Raw genomic sequence first — 17,106 nt, 5'->3', positions numbered from 1 at the left:
AAGACTTTAGAGGCTCTTGTCCCTACAATGCAAGTATGCCATGACAGATCTATTAGTTTGCCTCAGTGTAGTAACAATTTTATTGACTATCTCATAGCAATGCATTGTAATGTCAAACACAGATACTACAATTTATTTTTTAATTATTGGTATTTGGTGTACATTTGTCAAATGATTCAAGTTTTTGATGTCAATGATTCTTATAAGAATCTAGTGCACTTGTATCTACATGAAGCTAAATGAAAGTAATTATTAACTATTTTCTCATAGCATAATGCATTCATTTGCAAATATCAGCCATTCATTCATTTTTTATTTCTGTGTTTAAAGCACAATTGTTCAGAAATAACTATTCTCTCTCTTCTTCTCTGTAGTGAAAAGACATAAAGTACAAAAACAAAAGTTATTTCATTTGTAAGTATTTATTTCTTCAGTATAGTTTAACATGTTTTTAGAGTTTCATTCATTTCATGCTGAAAGGTTATTAATTTTTAAATATTTTTTCTGAGTATAGATTTTTTTTCTCGATGTACTTTCATGCACTGTGTATGTATTTGATGCAAGAGAAGACCAGAAGGCAGTTTCAGACCTCATGAACTGGAGTTACAGAGAGTTCTGAGCATCATGTGGGTGTTGAGTATTGAACCCTGGTCATTGGAAAGAGCAGCCAGTGCTTTAAATCACCAAACTCTTTATCCAGCCCCAATGCATTTATCTTTGTCACTTACAATTTCAAGAAGCCTGTTTGTAAACTATTAAAAATCTCTAACATAAAAATTAATTTCATAATTCCCAGTTATTAATTCAATTTACCTTCCAAGTTCACCTAACAAAATAACATTGTTTGATCATTAAATATATGTTTTTCATGATTCAACAATTACTGATTATATATGGCCATGCCAAAATTGTACTATTCATGATCTAATATACCTTAAAATACATCAGAAGAAATGTGGGTAAAGGAGCATTTAAAATACCCAAACACAACTGGAAGAAGTAATAAAAAATAAAGAATAGTTTAATACAAGGACAGGATCAAACTCCAGGCTCATTGTCAAACCTCGAGAGTGTCTGTTACATGAAGGAAGAGGAAATGGGGGGTGGAGGAATACTGAGACTGGAGTGGAAAACACGACAACCTCCAGAATACTTCCTAGTGGAGTGGCTGACAAAATAATGTTCTCTTCAAAACAGTGGGCAATTACCGAATGCATTTTTAATGCATTAAATGACTGGGCAGAAATAATAGGCATCCTTGCTACAATATAAAAAGTACATTTTGAACAAACCAGCCTGAATAAAAACAACAAATAAACATGCACACACACATACAAAACACACACACACACACACACAGAGAGGTGGGTGGGTTGTATATGCACATGTTCACAAACACAAGTAAAATAACTAAACTAAAATAACTAAAATAACACAAGAGTAATAGTAATCTGAAAAATTGATCAGGGTATGGTTTAGATGGAATGAGAAAAAAAAGTTATAAACATTTCTGCCAATATGTTCAATTTTGTGAAAAAAAAAATTTCCTGATGACTGAAGAAAATAGCAATCATAGAAAAGGAATTGAATCAGCAGGGATAAAGAAACTAAGTTTTCATAATTGAATATCAAAATGTAGAGACTGATGAATATACCAGGTTAGAATAAAAGCAAATAAACCGTGAAAAAACAAGTCAAGTAAATTTTGACATGCTTAAAATAAACGGTCAAATGTAAGAAATAAATGGAAAACAAGCCAGGCGGTGGTGGCACATGCCTTCAGTCCCAGCCCTGGGAAGGCAGAGCCAGGCGGATCTCTGTGAGTTCCAGGCCAGCCTGCTGTACAGAGTGAGATCCAGGACAGGCACTAAAAACTACACAGAGAAAAACTCTGTCTCAAAAAAAAAGCATAGCCAGGCGGTGGTGGTACACGCCTTTAATCCCAGCACTTGGGAGGCAGAGGCAGGCGGATCTCTGTGAGTTCGAGGCCAGCTTGGGCTACCAAGTGAGTTCCAGGAAAGGCGCAAAGCTACACAGAGAAACCCTGTCTCAAAAAACCAAAAAAAAAAAAAAAAAAAAAAAAAAAAAAAAAAAAAGCATAAATAAATAAATAGAAAACAAACTATGTGAATACAAGACAAAGACACAATGTCTCATTTTTCCACTATCAATAAGTACAATTTTCATCAGATAAATGAATGGAATTGATTTAGGGGCTTAGATTTTTTACAAAATTTTAAGAAACTAATAGATATATTCAAAGGCTACTCTATTGTGAAATTAAAAACAATTTCAAATGATGCTTGCATAAGTACTATAACAGAAACCAATTTGCAAGCAAAAACAAATAAAAGCCGTATTTTATATTACGGTATAACAATATTCTCAACATATAGTAGCTCATTTTCATAATATGAGTTCTGAGGGACAGGCCACTAGATGATGCTTTTTAATACAAAATCACACATAAAAGGATCTACATCGCACCAAATTAACTTAATTTTCATTATATTTCAGTTAAGCAAAAGTTCATATTTTTCATTTAATCTTTGTTCATATATTACATTGTGACTGCAGTTTCTCATGCCTTCTCTCTTCCTAGTCCCTTCCCCCCATATCACCTCCCCTCTCTCCCAGATACACTCCTCGTCCTTTTCCCTTCAGAAAAGGGCAATCTCCCCATGGACATCTACCAAACATGGTATAGCAAGCTGCATTAAGGAGGCATATCTGCTCATATTAAGGGTGGACCAGGCAAACCAGAAGGAGGAAAGGGTCCCAAAAGCAGGCAAAGGAGTCAGAGACACCCCTTCCACAAGAACCCAAGCTACACAGCCATAATATATATTCAGAGGACCTAGGTCAAAGACATACAGGCTCCTTAATTTTATGGTCAGTCTCTGAGCCCCTATGAGCTCTGGTTAATTGATTATCTGGGCAGTTTTCATGTGATATCCTTGACCTCTCTGACTCCTACAACCCTTCATCCTCTTCTTCCAAAGGATTCCTAAGTTCTGCCTAATATTTGTCTGTGGGTCTCACTTTTGGAAAATAAAAAGAAATATGAAGAAATTCATCATGGCAAATCAAATTAAACCCCAGATAAGTAGGAAAAAGAAATTATGGAGGTAAAAGTTAAATTCTACAATGAGATATAATAAATTAAATAAAATGCTAATTTTCAACTATCAATAAATATAGATATAATATTCAAAGATAGAATTCAAAACACATATGAAAATATCAACAATTAAAGAATTTAGATTTTTTCAAAGAACAAATCAATGCAAAACCAAACAACACAGATGTCCATCAACTGATAAACGGATAAAGAAACTGTGGTACATTTGTAGAATTGAATATTATTCAACTTTTAGGAAAAGTAATATAAAATTTTCAGGTAAATAAAAGGAGCTAGAAACAATCATCCTGGATGAAGATGTCATATGCATCCTTTCATTTGTGGGTACTAGTTTCTTCAGAAATGTGTGCTTTACTTGGGAGACACAGAGAGGTCAAGAAATTAGTAAGATGTCATAGGGAAGGCATTTCAAGGAGATGTGATAGAATGCAGTGGTATAAAGGCATAAGGGGAATAACTGAAAACCAACAGTCAAATCAGGTGACAGATGTTATGAATGACTAAAAGGAAAGAGTGTTTTCTGGATACTACATGACAGTTGAATATGCTCACTCATGGCAGTTATGACAACATGCATAGACTTTCACAGCCTAACCCAATCAAAACCCAAATATGCAGAAGGGAGAAGGGCATAAATTCTCACCCTTCACCAAGTGATTGATTAGCAATAGATAACTTCTGAGAAACATCAGTTCTCTTCAAGGGTATAGCATCTGGTAGGTAAGTAGATCACACTCTAGTGGATAACCACACATCTGAGAATATATTAGTAGTACATATCAGGATTGATGATTTTTTCAAGAGGGTATAAAGTTGAGTGGGGGGGGAAGAGGTATGAATCTGGAAGGATGGAGCAGTTGGAAAAGGTGAATGTGATCAAAATGTATTGAATTAAATTCTCATGGAACTAATAAAAATTTTAAAACTCAATGCCTTTATATCTAAAACAATAAATGCTTATTCTGAGACCATTGATTTTTCTCAATTTAAATATGTAAATAGGTTTTTGAAAAAGAAAAGCAGCTGGGCGGTGGTGGCACACACCTTTAATCCCAGAATTTGGGAGACAGAGCCAGACGGATCTCTGTGAGTTCGAGGCCAGCCTGGGCTACAGAGTGAGTTCCAGAAAAGGCGCAAAGCTACACAGAGAAAACCTGTCTCAGAAGACCAAAAAAAAGAAAAATAGAAAAGAAAAGCAACATGGTATAAGTAACGTATGTCCATCATTATTAACATCATGTGTTAAAGTAAACAAGTTTATGATAATTATGATCTGAACAATTATTTATTGAAAAAATCAAACAATATAACCCAGCAAAAGATGTTTTCACCCATAGTCATAACTTAATGAACGACAGGCATGTTGAAGCTCTTTTCTGAAAGTAAAGAACACAAGTTCTTTACCACAATCAGATGTGTTTTGATAGCTAAAGACAGAGAACTTCTCAAAGCAGTAAAGAAATCCTAAAATATTTCTGTTAGACAGCTGCATATTCTCAAATAACACATCCCAACATTAATTTGCATTTAGGATATTTGAAGAAAAACATTAAATGGTACACTAAGTGGTGATTTCTGGAAAAACAGAAAATATTAGCTTTTCAAGTTGTTCCTATCATCAAATTAAATGCATTTTCATGATGCTCCTCTTCCTGGACAACTCTACTACAACATGTCAATAAACAGAGCTGGTCTTATTTTGACAGACATTTTTGTCCATTTGGGTCAGACCAAAGTTCTCAGGATTTATTTTCTTATCAAATGAGATCTTCTCAGTGATGGCCACAGCAGATGGCCTGCAAGTCTAAGCGAACCACCCACACCGCAGCAACTGCTTTCAAAAAAGATCCTTACAAAAGTGAAAAAGCAATCCAAACACAGCCTTAAGTGCTTTACATTGGCCAAAGAAAAAATTAAATAAATATGATATTAATTCTCATTATTTCAGAAACTTCATCGGCATGACAATTGATTTTAGGCACTGATCATAGTTGCTATTGTTTTGGTTTAAATGGAAAAAGAGAAAATGACAAACATACTTATCTAGGCCTACTGATGATACAACTGAGAATAGCCAGACATCACTGGTGGCTTGAGAGGTACAGTCACTGGTCAGGTCAGTTTATAGAAGAATCAGCTTATAGCAATACCAACCTGTTGTGCTCAGGCTCATATATTACTATAGTTAAAAGTACTTCATCGTATTCATTTTTACTGATTTCTATTTTTATTGGTATTTTTAAAGTGTGATAGAATTCATGATGACATTAGCAGAAAGGCAAAAAAAAAAAAAAATGATGAGAATCACCTCCGATACTATCCTCCCTTATCCTTCCTGACACTTCCTCATTCATCTTCCACTTATGTCCCATTTTTACTTTCAAATCTTTTGTCTTTAGTTCACATACAAGGAAAAGTTTATCATATTTGTCACCATTTGACTTGTTTATTTCACTTAGCATGATTTACTCCAGGATATGTTACCTGGCTTTGAAGCTCTGTAAAAACACATGTTTTCATACAGTATTTGTCCTAGCCACAAGGCTCTCTAATTCAGCACAACTCTTAAATCTATAACCCCCTGGCTTTTAATATGAACCCAGCCAAATTCTAAAAGTGAACCTGGTCTAGACATTAATATGATTTCTGGCTTTGCGTCAAGCTTAAATTGCTGTCTGTATATTTAACAGTATCTGCCCAAACGTGATCAATTTGTAAAGGAAACCAAGATATAAAGTGGGAGAATAGGACCATGAGCTCCTCCTTACTATACAAAGACCTGTTGTCATTTTGTGGTTTAAAATTTTCAAGAAAATGAAAAAAAGAAATCTGATTTGCTGGAAATCTCAGATGATTATACATATCCATTGAAATGAATCATTTATTTACTTCTACAAAGAGAACTTACGAAATTCCTAAGCAGTTCTGCATCAATATGCTTTACAAAAATTAAATGTTTAACTGATTGCTTTCATGACAATATTCCAAATTCTGGAAGAGAAAAGTGTGTTACATTTGCCATGTATCCAAATAGTGAGTATGAGCTGGCATTAAACAAATATGTGTTCATATATTAACTATTGTATGCTAACTGTACTAAGTTCTTAGTGGGAAATGAATATGCAGTCGGAAGAACAATATGTTAGTGAAACAATAGCTACTATGGTTAAAAACAAACATTAATCTCCCAGGAATAAAACAATTAATTGAACATGAACTAGTGTAGAAGTAACCAACCATCTTATTAAATAAGAAACACAGAACCAATGCAAAGAAGAAAGCCAAGAGGTCAGACCTAAGAGCTAAAACCTTATCCTTCCTCCTGCGGTGGTCCTACCTCTCTGAAGCAGAGCTACTTCCTGTGTTAAAGTCTTTATGTAGAGTTTCTCTTCTGCCTTCTCATTGGTTGTAAACCCAACCACATGACTGCCTTGTCATGGCCTGTCTGTATAGACCTCCAGGTCTTCTATGATTGGTATTGAGATTAAAGGCATATGTATCCAATACTGGCTGTATCCCTGAACACACAGAGACTTACCTAGCTCTGCCTACCAAGTGCTTGGATTACCAGAGTATGCCACCACTGCCCTGCTTTCCTATGGCTTGATAGCTCTGACCCCCAGGCAACTTTATTTATTAACATACAAATAACATTTTAATACAAATAAAATATCACCATAAACTAGAATGAAGTTGGAAACACAGGAATTCTTATTTGCAATAATAGGATGAGATATAAATGAAAGAATACCCACAATGCACTGAGAACTAAAGACGATCATCTCATTCTCACATCTCTGAGCTAAACACCAATCACATCAAGTGAAATAAAGAAGGTTTTTAACAAAAAGCCAATTTAAAAACAATATCTTTGGGCACTTACATTTTTTCAACTAAAAATTAAAAAGAAAATTTTCAACTAAATATTATTTTTTACACGTTAAATTACAGTATACTTATATCACTTTCCCCTTCACATAACTCCTTCTAGTCCCTACCATGTCCCTTTGTGGTGGTTTAAATAGGTGTGGCACCCATATATTTACGTATTTGAGTGCTTGGCCCATAATGAGTGGCACAATTAGGAGGTGTAACCTTGTTGGAGTAGGTGTCGCTTTGTTGGAGAAAGTGTGTTACTGTAGGGGGCAGGCTTTGAGGTCTCATATGCTCAAGTGATGCCCAGTGTGGCACTCTCCTTCTGCTGCCTGTGGATCAAGATGTAGAACGCTCAGCTATCTCTCCAGCACCATGTCTGCCTGCATGCTGCCATGTTTCCCACCACAAAAATAATGGACTAAACCTCTGACCTGTAAGATAGTTCCAAATAAATGTCTTCCTTTATAAGAGTTGCTGTGGTCATGGTGTCTCTTTATAGCAATATAAACCCTACCTAAGATAGGAGTTTGCACCAGGGACTGGGCTAGTGCTGTGATAAGCCTGACTATGCTTTTGTTAGAAGAAAGGTAGACTTTAGGGGTTTAAATTTGAAAAGCAGTTGAATGCTTTAAGAGAGGCTTGATGGACCATAGCAGTAAGGAGCATGGAAGACAGTGGTGCTAGTGGTGATTTGTACTGTTGAGGCTTGGCTCAAGAGGTTTCAGAGGAGAAGAGTTTTAGTATCTTCTCTAGAGATCCTTCTTGTGATATTTTGGTGAAGAATGGGGCTGCTGTTTGCCCTTGTTCAAAGAGTCTGTCTGTGGCTAAAGTGAAGAATTTTGGATTAATTCCTTTGCCAGAGGAAATCTTAAAACAGCCTCGTATTGACTCTGTCATATAGTTATTAGCATTCACACTAATGAAGATTTATTATGAAAAGGAACAAGCTGAGCAAGTGAAAATACAAAATGTACAATTTGAGGAGAAAATGGCATCAGGAAGTGAAATGGAACTAAGTCTTGTGTTCAAGAAAATAAACAGATTAAGAAATGGAATAAAAGAAGTGATGACCTCAGAGAATGACCCCACCCAGCTCAGCTTCCAACTCGGGAAAAGGAATTAAAGAACAGCTTAGGTCTGAGCATTGTGGTGCCTGCTTTTAATCCCAGCACTCAGAAAGCAGAGGCTGATGGATCTCTAAGTTCAAGGACAGCCTGGTACAGCATAAGTTCCAGAAAAGCCAAATTCAGGAAATAAAGGAAACCACTGAAAGTAGAAAGCTAATGAAGATGTAATGGAACAAGGGAGCCATGTTCCAGCTTCAGCATGCAGCAGATATTGGCAGCTGTGGCCAAGTGGTTTTTGGCTTTAAAGTCAAATATAGAGGAGTTATGAAATTTCTTTCTATGACTAAGGAAAGCCACTGAGGTCAGGCATTTGGCAAGTGTGTCCCTGCATGGAGCACTGAAAGGTCATTGCATGAAGCTGTGAAGTTGAAGTCTGGATTGCCTTGCAGACCCCAAGATTTTGGAGATGCCAGGGTCCTGGGATACCTGTCAAGGAAAGATGCTAACAGGAAGTGGAACCAGTCCAAGAGAAAGAAATAGGTTTCAGTCAACAAAGATAAAGTAGTTAGACACCTGAAGAGCCCTTTGACAACAGACGTGGACATACAGACTTTGGAGTTTGCTCAGTTGGTTTTGGGTCTGGCTTTGGTACAATATTTCCTCAATATCCTTTCAGTCTTCCATTCTGAAATGATAATGTTTATCCTCTGCCATTATATGTTGGAAGTATGTGATCCCTTTTTTTTTTATTGTGATTTTATAGGAGATTACAGTTAAGGGATTGCATGAATCTCAGAAGAGACTTTGAACTTTGGAATTTTAAACACTGTTAAGACTGTGATCGACTACGGGAAATTTTGAAGTTGGATTAAATGCATTTTGCATTATCTTATGGCTACAAGTCTACTGGAACCAGGGAATGGAATGTGATGGCTTAAATAAGTATGGCTCTAATAGACTCACATGTTTGAATGCTTGGCCTATAGAGAAGAGAGCTGCACTATTAGGAGGTGTGGCCTTGTTGGAGGAAGTGCATCCCTGTGGGATGTACTTTGAAGATCTGATATGCTCAAGCTATACCCAGTGTGGCACTCTCCTTCTGCTGCCTGTGGATCAAGAGTAGAACTCTCAATTCCTTCTCCAGCACCATGTCTGCCTGCATACCAACAAGTTTTCTACATGATAATGGACTATACCTCTGAACTGTGAGCCAGGCCCATTTAAATGTTTTCCTTTATAAGAATTGCTGTGGCCGTCATGTCTCTTTACAATAGAAACCATAACTAAGATATTCTTCCTTCTACCCCTTCCAATGTTTCCTACTTTCAAATTTATAGCCTCTTATTCTTTGATGGTTATTATGACATATATATTTATAAATTTACAAATAAAAACAGCTAAGTCAGTTATAGTTGGTTATGTGTGTATTAATTCTGAGCTGACTTCTTTGCATTAGATAGAATTTCTGGTGCTCATTCCTGGGAGAGAATAATTCTAGCTCTTCACATTCCTTAGTTGCCTATAGTTCTTTGTCTAAGTTTGTGACTCCTAAAATTTTCTGTCTTCTCATTTAACAAATCTATTGATATTTTCATTGTTAGAATCCAGTTTGTTCATTCATTCCAGGAGAGTCAGTCTTGCAGCAGAATTCTTGGGATTTTGACCATCACAATCTTCCCATCCACTCTTCTGTGATGTTCCCTGAGCCACAGATACAAGACCTGTGTGGCAGATATATCCACAGGGGAGAGGCTCACCACAGTTCATTGATAGCTACCATTTTCTGAGATGGTCTCCATTTGCTATAGAGAGAAGCTAATTTGTTGAGGTGTGATAAGCTACATTGGTCTATGTATAAGACTAAGAATGCAGTTAAGGAACTATACTTGTCTATCAAAGTGGTGGAAATATATTGTCTTCTCTAACTTATTGTCTCACTAGCCCTGGGAATTATCTAATTTCTAGTACCAGGCATAATTTTCTTCCTGTTGAATGGGGCAAGCTTACATAACCAGCTGTGTGAGTGCCTCTATTGCAGTATTATGGATATATTTATCATTGTGTGGTTCATATTCATAGGACTATTAATTGCTTCCCTCCATTTGCAGCTTTAACAGTGTGTTCTGGTACTATGGAAGCTAGACCACAGAATTGGGGTTTTCAGTTAAATCCAACTTGAGTAGTCCTGGTTTCTTTTCCAAAGTGTGTGGTGTCTTCAGCAATAAGGGCTTACCTTCAACTTCTGAGAGGCATCCAAGGACAAGATTGAGACTCTATATTGCCTTGGGAGTCATATACACACCCTGACCAACACTGGAACAGAGGTTCCCATGCCTGGTGATTTTTAGTTTTGTGTTTGGGTTTTGTGGAGCAGCATTGTCACATACATGTGTGCACGTTCATACAGATACAATTATACATATATTATGAGTAATTTTGGTAAATATAAAGTAATAAAATTCCTTGAGGCATTATGACGCAACATTGGTGTTATTTATTTCTTCCTCTTTTCTTCTTCTTATGTCTTGACTGCCAGTTAGAGTCTCTCTTCCTAATTAAACTCTTAATGTAATGTTCACTGTGTGCCCCCAAAGAAGCTTTTTTTTTAATGAAAGGTGGGAGCTATGCTTATCTGTGGAGTCAAGTATTTAGAACACAGTTTGAAATTATACTGATACAACAAAGTAGTGATAATATGTTTTCCTCTAAGATCTATGCATTCACTGGACATAGGTTAGATTTACACAGTGCAGACAATTGACCATGGTGTGCCGAGCCCTAATTTATGAATGTACAACAAAACTCCCATATCTAATATTAAGGGAACATTGTGGCAGAGGGGCAGACACATTATAAGAGTCAATGGAGAAGGAAGTCTGCTTAATGTTTGTTTCTTCTATATATGTGGCAGTGAAGCTATACCCATAAAATATCAACAATGTGACTGCTTAAATAAAACCTGGAGTGATAACACCAGTTGACATGCCAATGTGAATGAAGAAAATCTCATGAAGCTTCACCTTCAGATGAAGAACTATAGGCAATTCCTGACCATTAGGCAATTACTTACCACAGAGAGGGGAAGTATTATCCTGTCCCAAGCGTAAGTACCCTAATTGGCTATTCAATATGAAATGGTCACTCTTAAAGTCATATATGTATAAAGAACACTAAGGAGACCCCTCAGGTTGTAACATATATATTGTAATATGTGATTGTAATATGCGATATGTGATACACGCGCCAGCACGCATGCATGCTTGTGTGTGTGTGTGTGTGTGTGTGTATGTGTGTGTAACAATAAAAATTAATGAAAAGGAGCTATAAATTTGAGAGGGTGAAGCAGCACATAGAAGGAGTTGGAGGGAAAAAAGGAAAGAAATTAATGATGTATGCCAGGTGGCGGTGGTGCATACCTTTAATCCCAGCACTCAGGAGGCAGAGCCAGGTGGGGCTCTGTGAAACCCTGTCTTGAAAAACCAAAAAAAAAAAAAAAAAAAAAAAAAGTAAAGGATAAGTGTGCTGAAAGTGTAGCTCATTGGCACAGCACTAATGTCGCTTATTCAAAGTCTTGGAATTAACCCCTAGTATTTAGAGGGAGAAGAGTCTATATTAGTGGCTCCTTGATATAAATCAGCATATTGATACAAAAATGAAAACATAATGTAAATGCATTTGAATAAACAACTTAAATTTTTGAAGGAATAATGGTGGTTGAAGCATCTTGCAATACACCTTGTTACCCATAATGGATGAGTATGCAATATAAATGGAAGGCAAGATTCTTTAAATAGCACAAGCATTCAGAAAGGAAAGATTAATCATATTCTAGAACAAACACAAATTATCCTATCTCCACCCAAGAACTCAGAGGATCAGCTCTACCTAGCAGGAGGTTAGTGCAGTTGTGTGTCTCTAGGGCTGTCACATGATTCCACATTCTTCTAATATTTGCTGCTATCACTAATGCATATTCTTGACTGCCCGGTATGCAAGCCACACATTCTCAACAGACGGGACAAATTACTCATCACTGTACTTTCTGTGGCTTCAGTTAACCATGCTCAACCACGGTCTGAAAATCTAAAATGGGAAATCCCAAACATAAGTTTTACACTGTTTACTGCATTGAGGAGCGTGATGATATGACACATTATCCCACTATGTTCCACCTGGCATGTGAATCATGACTGTGTTCAGGGTGAACACATTATGTAGGATTAGCCTTCATGAAGTCCCTTTGATTGGCTTTCACAGGGTGACAATGCTTAAATCAAGCAACTGTCCAAAAACAACGCTAGTGTCACACACTTACCTTCATCATTCAGCCAAGAATGAACCCGATCTGTCTCTGCATAGCATCCATGAACAGATGAGATTGGACATGTTCATGGTGGTATGTCCACAGAGGGCCTTCGTCTCATCTGCCAGGCATTTTATTACCTATCACCAGCATAAAATGAATGGCTAAAATAAAATACAGTATTTTGAGATAGAGAGAGTAGAGAAACTGCATTCACATAACTCTTATTAGAGTGTATGGTTATAAATGTTTTATTGTTGAAATTATTAATTTTTATTGTGTTTAATTTGTGCTGAGTAAATTTTTGCCATAGGCATACATATATAGAAAAAATAAATAAGCACATCTAGGAGCCAGTATTATATACAGTTTCAAACTTCCACTCAAGGTCTTGAATCACACCCCCCACAAATAAATGGAGGCTGACTAAACCTAATGGTAGACAATACCTCTATCTGAGAGGTTGCCAGATGATTGTGTGAAAAACACATTTTAAAATAGAGAACAGAAAAATAACTAGGAAGCTGTTAACTTTAAAAATGACTCTGCATGTAAAATGGAGACGAGGAAGACAGATGCTTTTCTGGAAAGGAATGGAGGAAAGTGGGAAGGGGCAGTAATGTGTTAATAGGATTGAGTTTATTGTTTTAGGTTTAGCTTTAGCTCTGCTGTTTCCTGGAAGCCTGGCCATCAGAGAAGCGCTACCAGCTGCCACAGCAGACTCCTGAAGCAACTGTAGAATAGCAAATAGCTAGACTGGCCCTGAAAAAGTGCCAGAGAGAGAGAGAGAGAGAGAGAGAGAGAGAGAGAGAGAGAGAGAGAGAGCGAGAGAGCAGTCACTGTAATGTTCCTAGCTTGAAGGACATCAAATCATTAAAAATGATTTCTTTTTCTTACTGTATGAAAGTTAAGTATACATTACATGAGTCCAAATAATAATAACCTGGACCCATCTTTATAGCTGAGGAAGCATTTGGATCTCGGATCCCTGAGGCAAGTGGAGCCCCCAGAATACAAGGATAGTTAAGCAAGTTTCAAATCCAAGTTGCTCCAAACAGTGGGAGTAAAATGCACCCCCAGCTGGCATGGGTGACTGGGAACTGGCATCTGTGGCTTGTAATTCCACCCTTATGGTGTGAAGGAAAATGCACACACTATGGCAGTACTATTTTCAATTGATCATTGTCTCTTTTCAGTTGTTTCATTTAGAAACCTTGTAATTAACCTTCACCCAGAGGTTTCATTTGCTAAAATGGATAGCATATTTTTGGCTGTGTTGTTTGAAGAGTAGAATGAGATCAATATAGTCAATAAGATTAAAATAGAATGAATTCAAATGGTTCAATGAAATTGGACACATTTGACATATGTTAGCATATTAAAGATGTGATTGAAGAAATAAATTAATTTCAATTTACAATAACAATGAAAGAGCAAACTAAATGAGAAACAAGCTGTTCAAGGGGAACAAAATCCCACAGAACTTTCTCTTTCCTCACTGAATTAAGGTGACAACTGTGCTGTGAGTTTTCATCTGCTTGTGATCGCTGTTACCACTACCTGTGGGTTACATTGTTATACGTTACATTACTCTTCAATGTCATTTCTCCCCAATGCTTATTTATAAAATGGAAGCGCCTCTGGGCTTGCACATGTTTAGGATCTGTGGTATTGTATTGTAGAGGGTCTGGGGTGTGAGATCCTGAATGGTTCTAAACATAGTTATTTGTCCCTTACTCAGGGTGCTTTAGACATGAGGAATCAAGTGATGTGATGTACAACAACTAATGTAATGAAGCTAGTAACCGTTGAACACAATTTGACTGCCTAGGTGATGGCAATGCAGATATAACAGGCGGCTTAATGATGTCACCTATGATTAAGGCAAGGTGAGTATTGATTCTTGATACAGACACACATTTTCCCACTTTGCAAGTATGTCACCAAGGGCAGATGGACAAATAATACCAAAATCAAACCAAAAGGGCACACACAAAGACCAAACAAACGAGCAAAACCCAACCTTCAAACAAACAAACAAAACAACAACATAGAGTCTGTTTTGTGTTTGCCTACTAAGCCTTGTCCCACAGCCTCCCCTCCAGTGTGGTTGGCACACCCAGTGACATTACATTGTAGAAGACTATTTTTCCCTTTGACATCAGGTATGAATTTCGAAGATCTTCTTGGTTGGGAATGAGACTCTGTGTCTACTTCCCTTTCTCAGTGCTGAGATTTTTGTCTGGCTTGAACATGTACAGGTCACATGGGTCTGCTCAGAGGCTTGTGGGCTTATCACTTTTTATTATAGCTGAAATCTGCAGTTTCCTTTCAGTTATTCACTACCTCTGGCTTGTACCATCTTTCTGCCTTTACTTCTGCATGGATCTTTGAACCTGGGAGGAGATGTTTGATAAAGACATCTCATTTAATGCTGAGTGCTCCACAGTGTCTCCCTCCCTGTACATTGTCCTTTTGAACATCTGTTGGTTGCTAACCATCTACTGCAAGAAGTGTCTCTAATAAGGGTTGAGTGATACACTGATCTATGGGTATAATCTGTGTCATTAGGAGCCATTTCATTGTTATGCTCCTTCAGTAGAATAATATAGTAGATTCTCTCCTAGAGCCCATGACATATCTAGTTAAAACCACTCGTCTCCTTTCACTAACAGAGTGAGAAACCAAAAATTGTTGAAAAATTTGTGCAACCTTTGTGTTGCCTGTTCATGACATTTGTAGTATATTCTCTCATTTATAATTTAAATGACAGCGTTAAGAATTATTAAAGGAACAACGAGAAAGGAACAGTGATGCAATGTAAATAAAACGGAGATACTGTATAAATGAATTGTTCTACATCTGTGAAAATAACTACCTGGAAGAAAAAATTTCAACACAAAGCATCACAACTTTAATTTGTTAAACCACTTCTTTAAAAAAAAAACATAAGAGACAAAAATATGAAGGGAGTAAGGAAGAAAGGGAAGGAAAGAGAGAAGAAGGGAGGAAGAATAAGGAGGAAACAATAGAGTAAAAAGAAGGGAACGAGAAAGCAAATCCAAGACTTTACTCCTGTTTTCCCTACTATTAGAACGAGCTGATTTTGTGTTATTAATAGCCCAAACAGCTTTTCCTAGCATCACTCCCATGTCACAATGTGTTGACACATTATGTATTTCCTAACACATTTGGAATGCTAGGTTTCCCTAGTGAATCGCAGTATCTCAGAGGATGAAAACAAAATCTGAACACTGTCAGAAGCCTCCAAATGTGTTCTAATTTCAACACTCAGTGGAATACCCAATTACCTTGAGATACCCATTGTATGACAAGAGATAAACCTTTTTTTTTTTTGTTTTTCTGACAATTATTTATTTATTATTTAACTTTCCTTCTGCAACATTGCTGTTGTTTGTAAAACTCTCTTCTTCACTAGGTCATATATATAGATTGCTTAGGGAAAGTAAGGTTTAGAAAACAGAGAAATTAAAAAGTGGAAGTCTGGTTAACTCATTAAGTGTTATACAATAATGTGTTACCATATCACTACTAACCTTTGGCGTTTTCATTACCTTTCTGTGGCCACACACAGACAGACACTTAAGAAAAAAAGCAAGTATTAAGCATTCTTTGAAAGTCTGGTTTTCAATAGTTAAGCTAATGTCAGCATATAGATTTTATTTTCTGTATTGTTAAGTGTTTGACTTATTTGTATTTCTTGGAGACAGAGCCTCACTATGTAGCTTTCACTGGTCAAACTCAGGCTATGAAAACCGCTGTGGCTGCAACCTCACATAGACCAGCCAGTCTCTGCCTCCCGAGTGCTGAGATTAAAGGTCTGCCCCATAATGCTAAAATGTGAATAATTTTATAATCACAGTTATCAGGCACATTTATGAACATAAAATTTAATATATTTTTCTCATTATTTCCTTTATTGTGTTTTCTGTAGTAAAATAACATAATCTACCATAGAGGTGTTTTTTTTTTTAAGTCATGTAGAGAGCAGTTTTTCATTTTGAGCAGGAATGTATGTATCTGAGACGATGAGCAGATTCCTTACACCTGGGGTAGCACTAACTTATGCCAGTTCTGGTTTTTCCCATATCTACATGCTTGGGACAAAGTTCAATTTCTAAAGTTAGCACAAGAAATGACTAATTTAGTAACAAACATGATATTAACAACTGAAGAAAGCAGAACCATAACCATGGACCCTCCAGCTTCTAGACTTGTGAGAATCGCTGTGACCAGCTGCCCAGTCCACAGATCATTGTGGCCTGAGCTGCCTTGGACACTGGATATGTGTTAATATAAAGCATAGAGCACAAGTAGTCATTACAATAGAACCAATCATAAATAGCAGCCATTATCATCCCCTTGCTTGCTGTGCTTCTAAACTACATTAACCTATCTATTTCATCATATTGATTTCTGTTGGCAAATTTGTACCACAGACTGGGTAATTTGTACAGAGCAGACTTTTATTTACTAACTGCTGTGAAAGAGGGAAGCACCAGCTTAGTATTAAGATGGGTTTGGTGTTTTGTAAGGGTCCAGGTAAGGCATGTGGCATAAGACCTTGAATGCTATTTCTCATGTGGTAGGAGAAAAAGCAAGAAATCACACCCATATATTGATGTTGGTATAATCTTTGTCTTATACCAACATCAATGCACTGAAGGAGGAAGAGACTTCATGATCAGAATGGTTTC

Source organism: Peromyscus eremicus, chromosome 11, assembly GCF_949786415.1.
Source record: "Peromyscus eremicus chromosome 11, PerEre_H2_v1, whole genome shotgun sequence".
NCBI lineage: Eukaryota > Metazoa > Chordata > Mammalia > Rodentia > Cricetidae > Peromyscus > Peromyscus eremicus.
The sequence above is the reverse complement of the archived record's forward strand: the minus strand, read 5'-3'. Positions refer to the sequence as shown.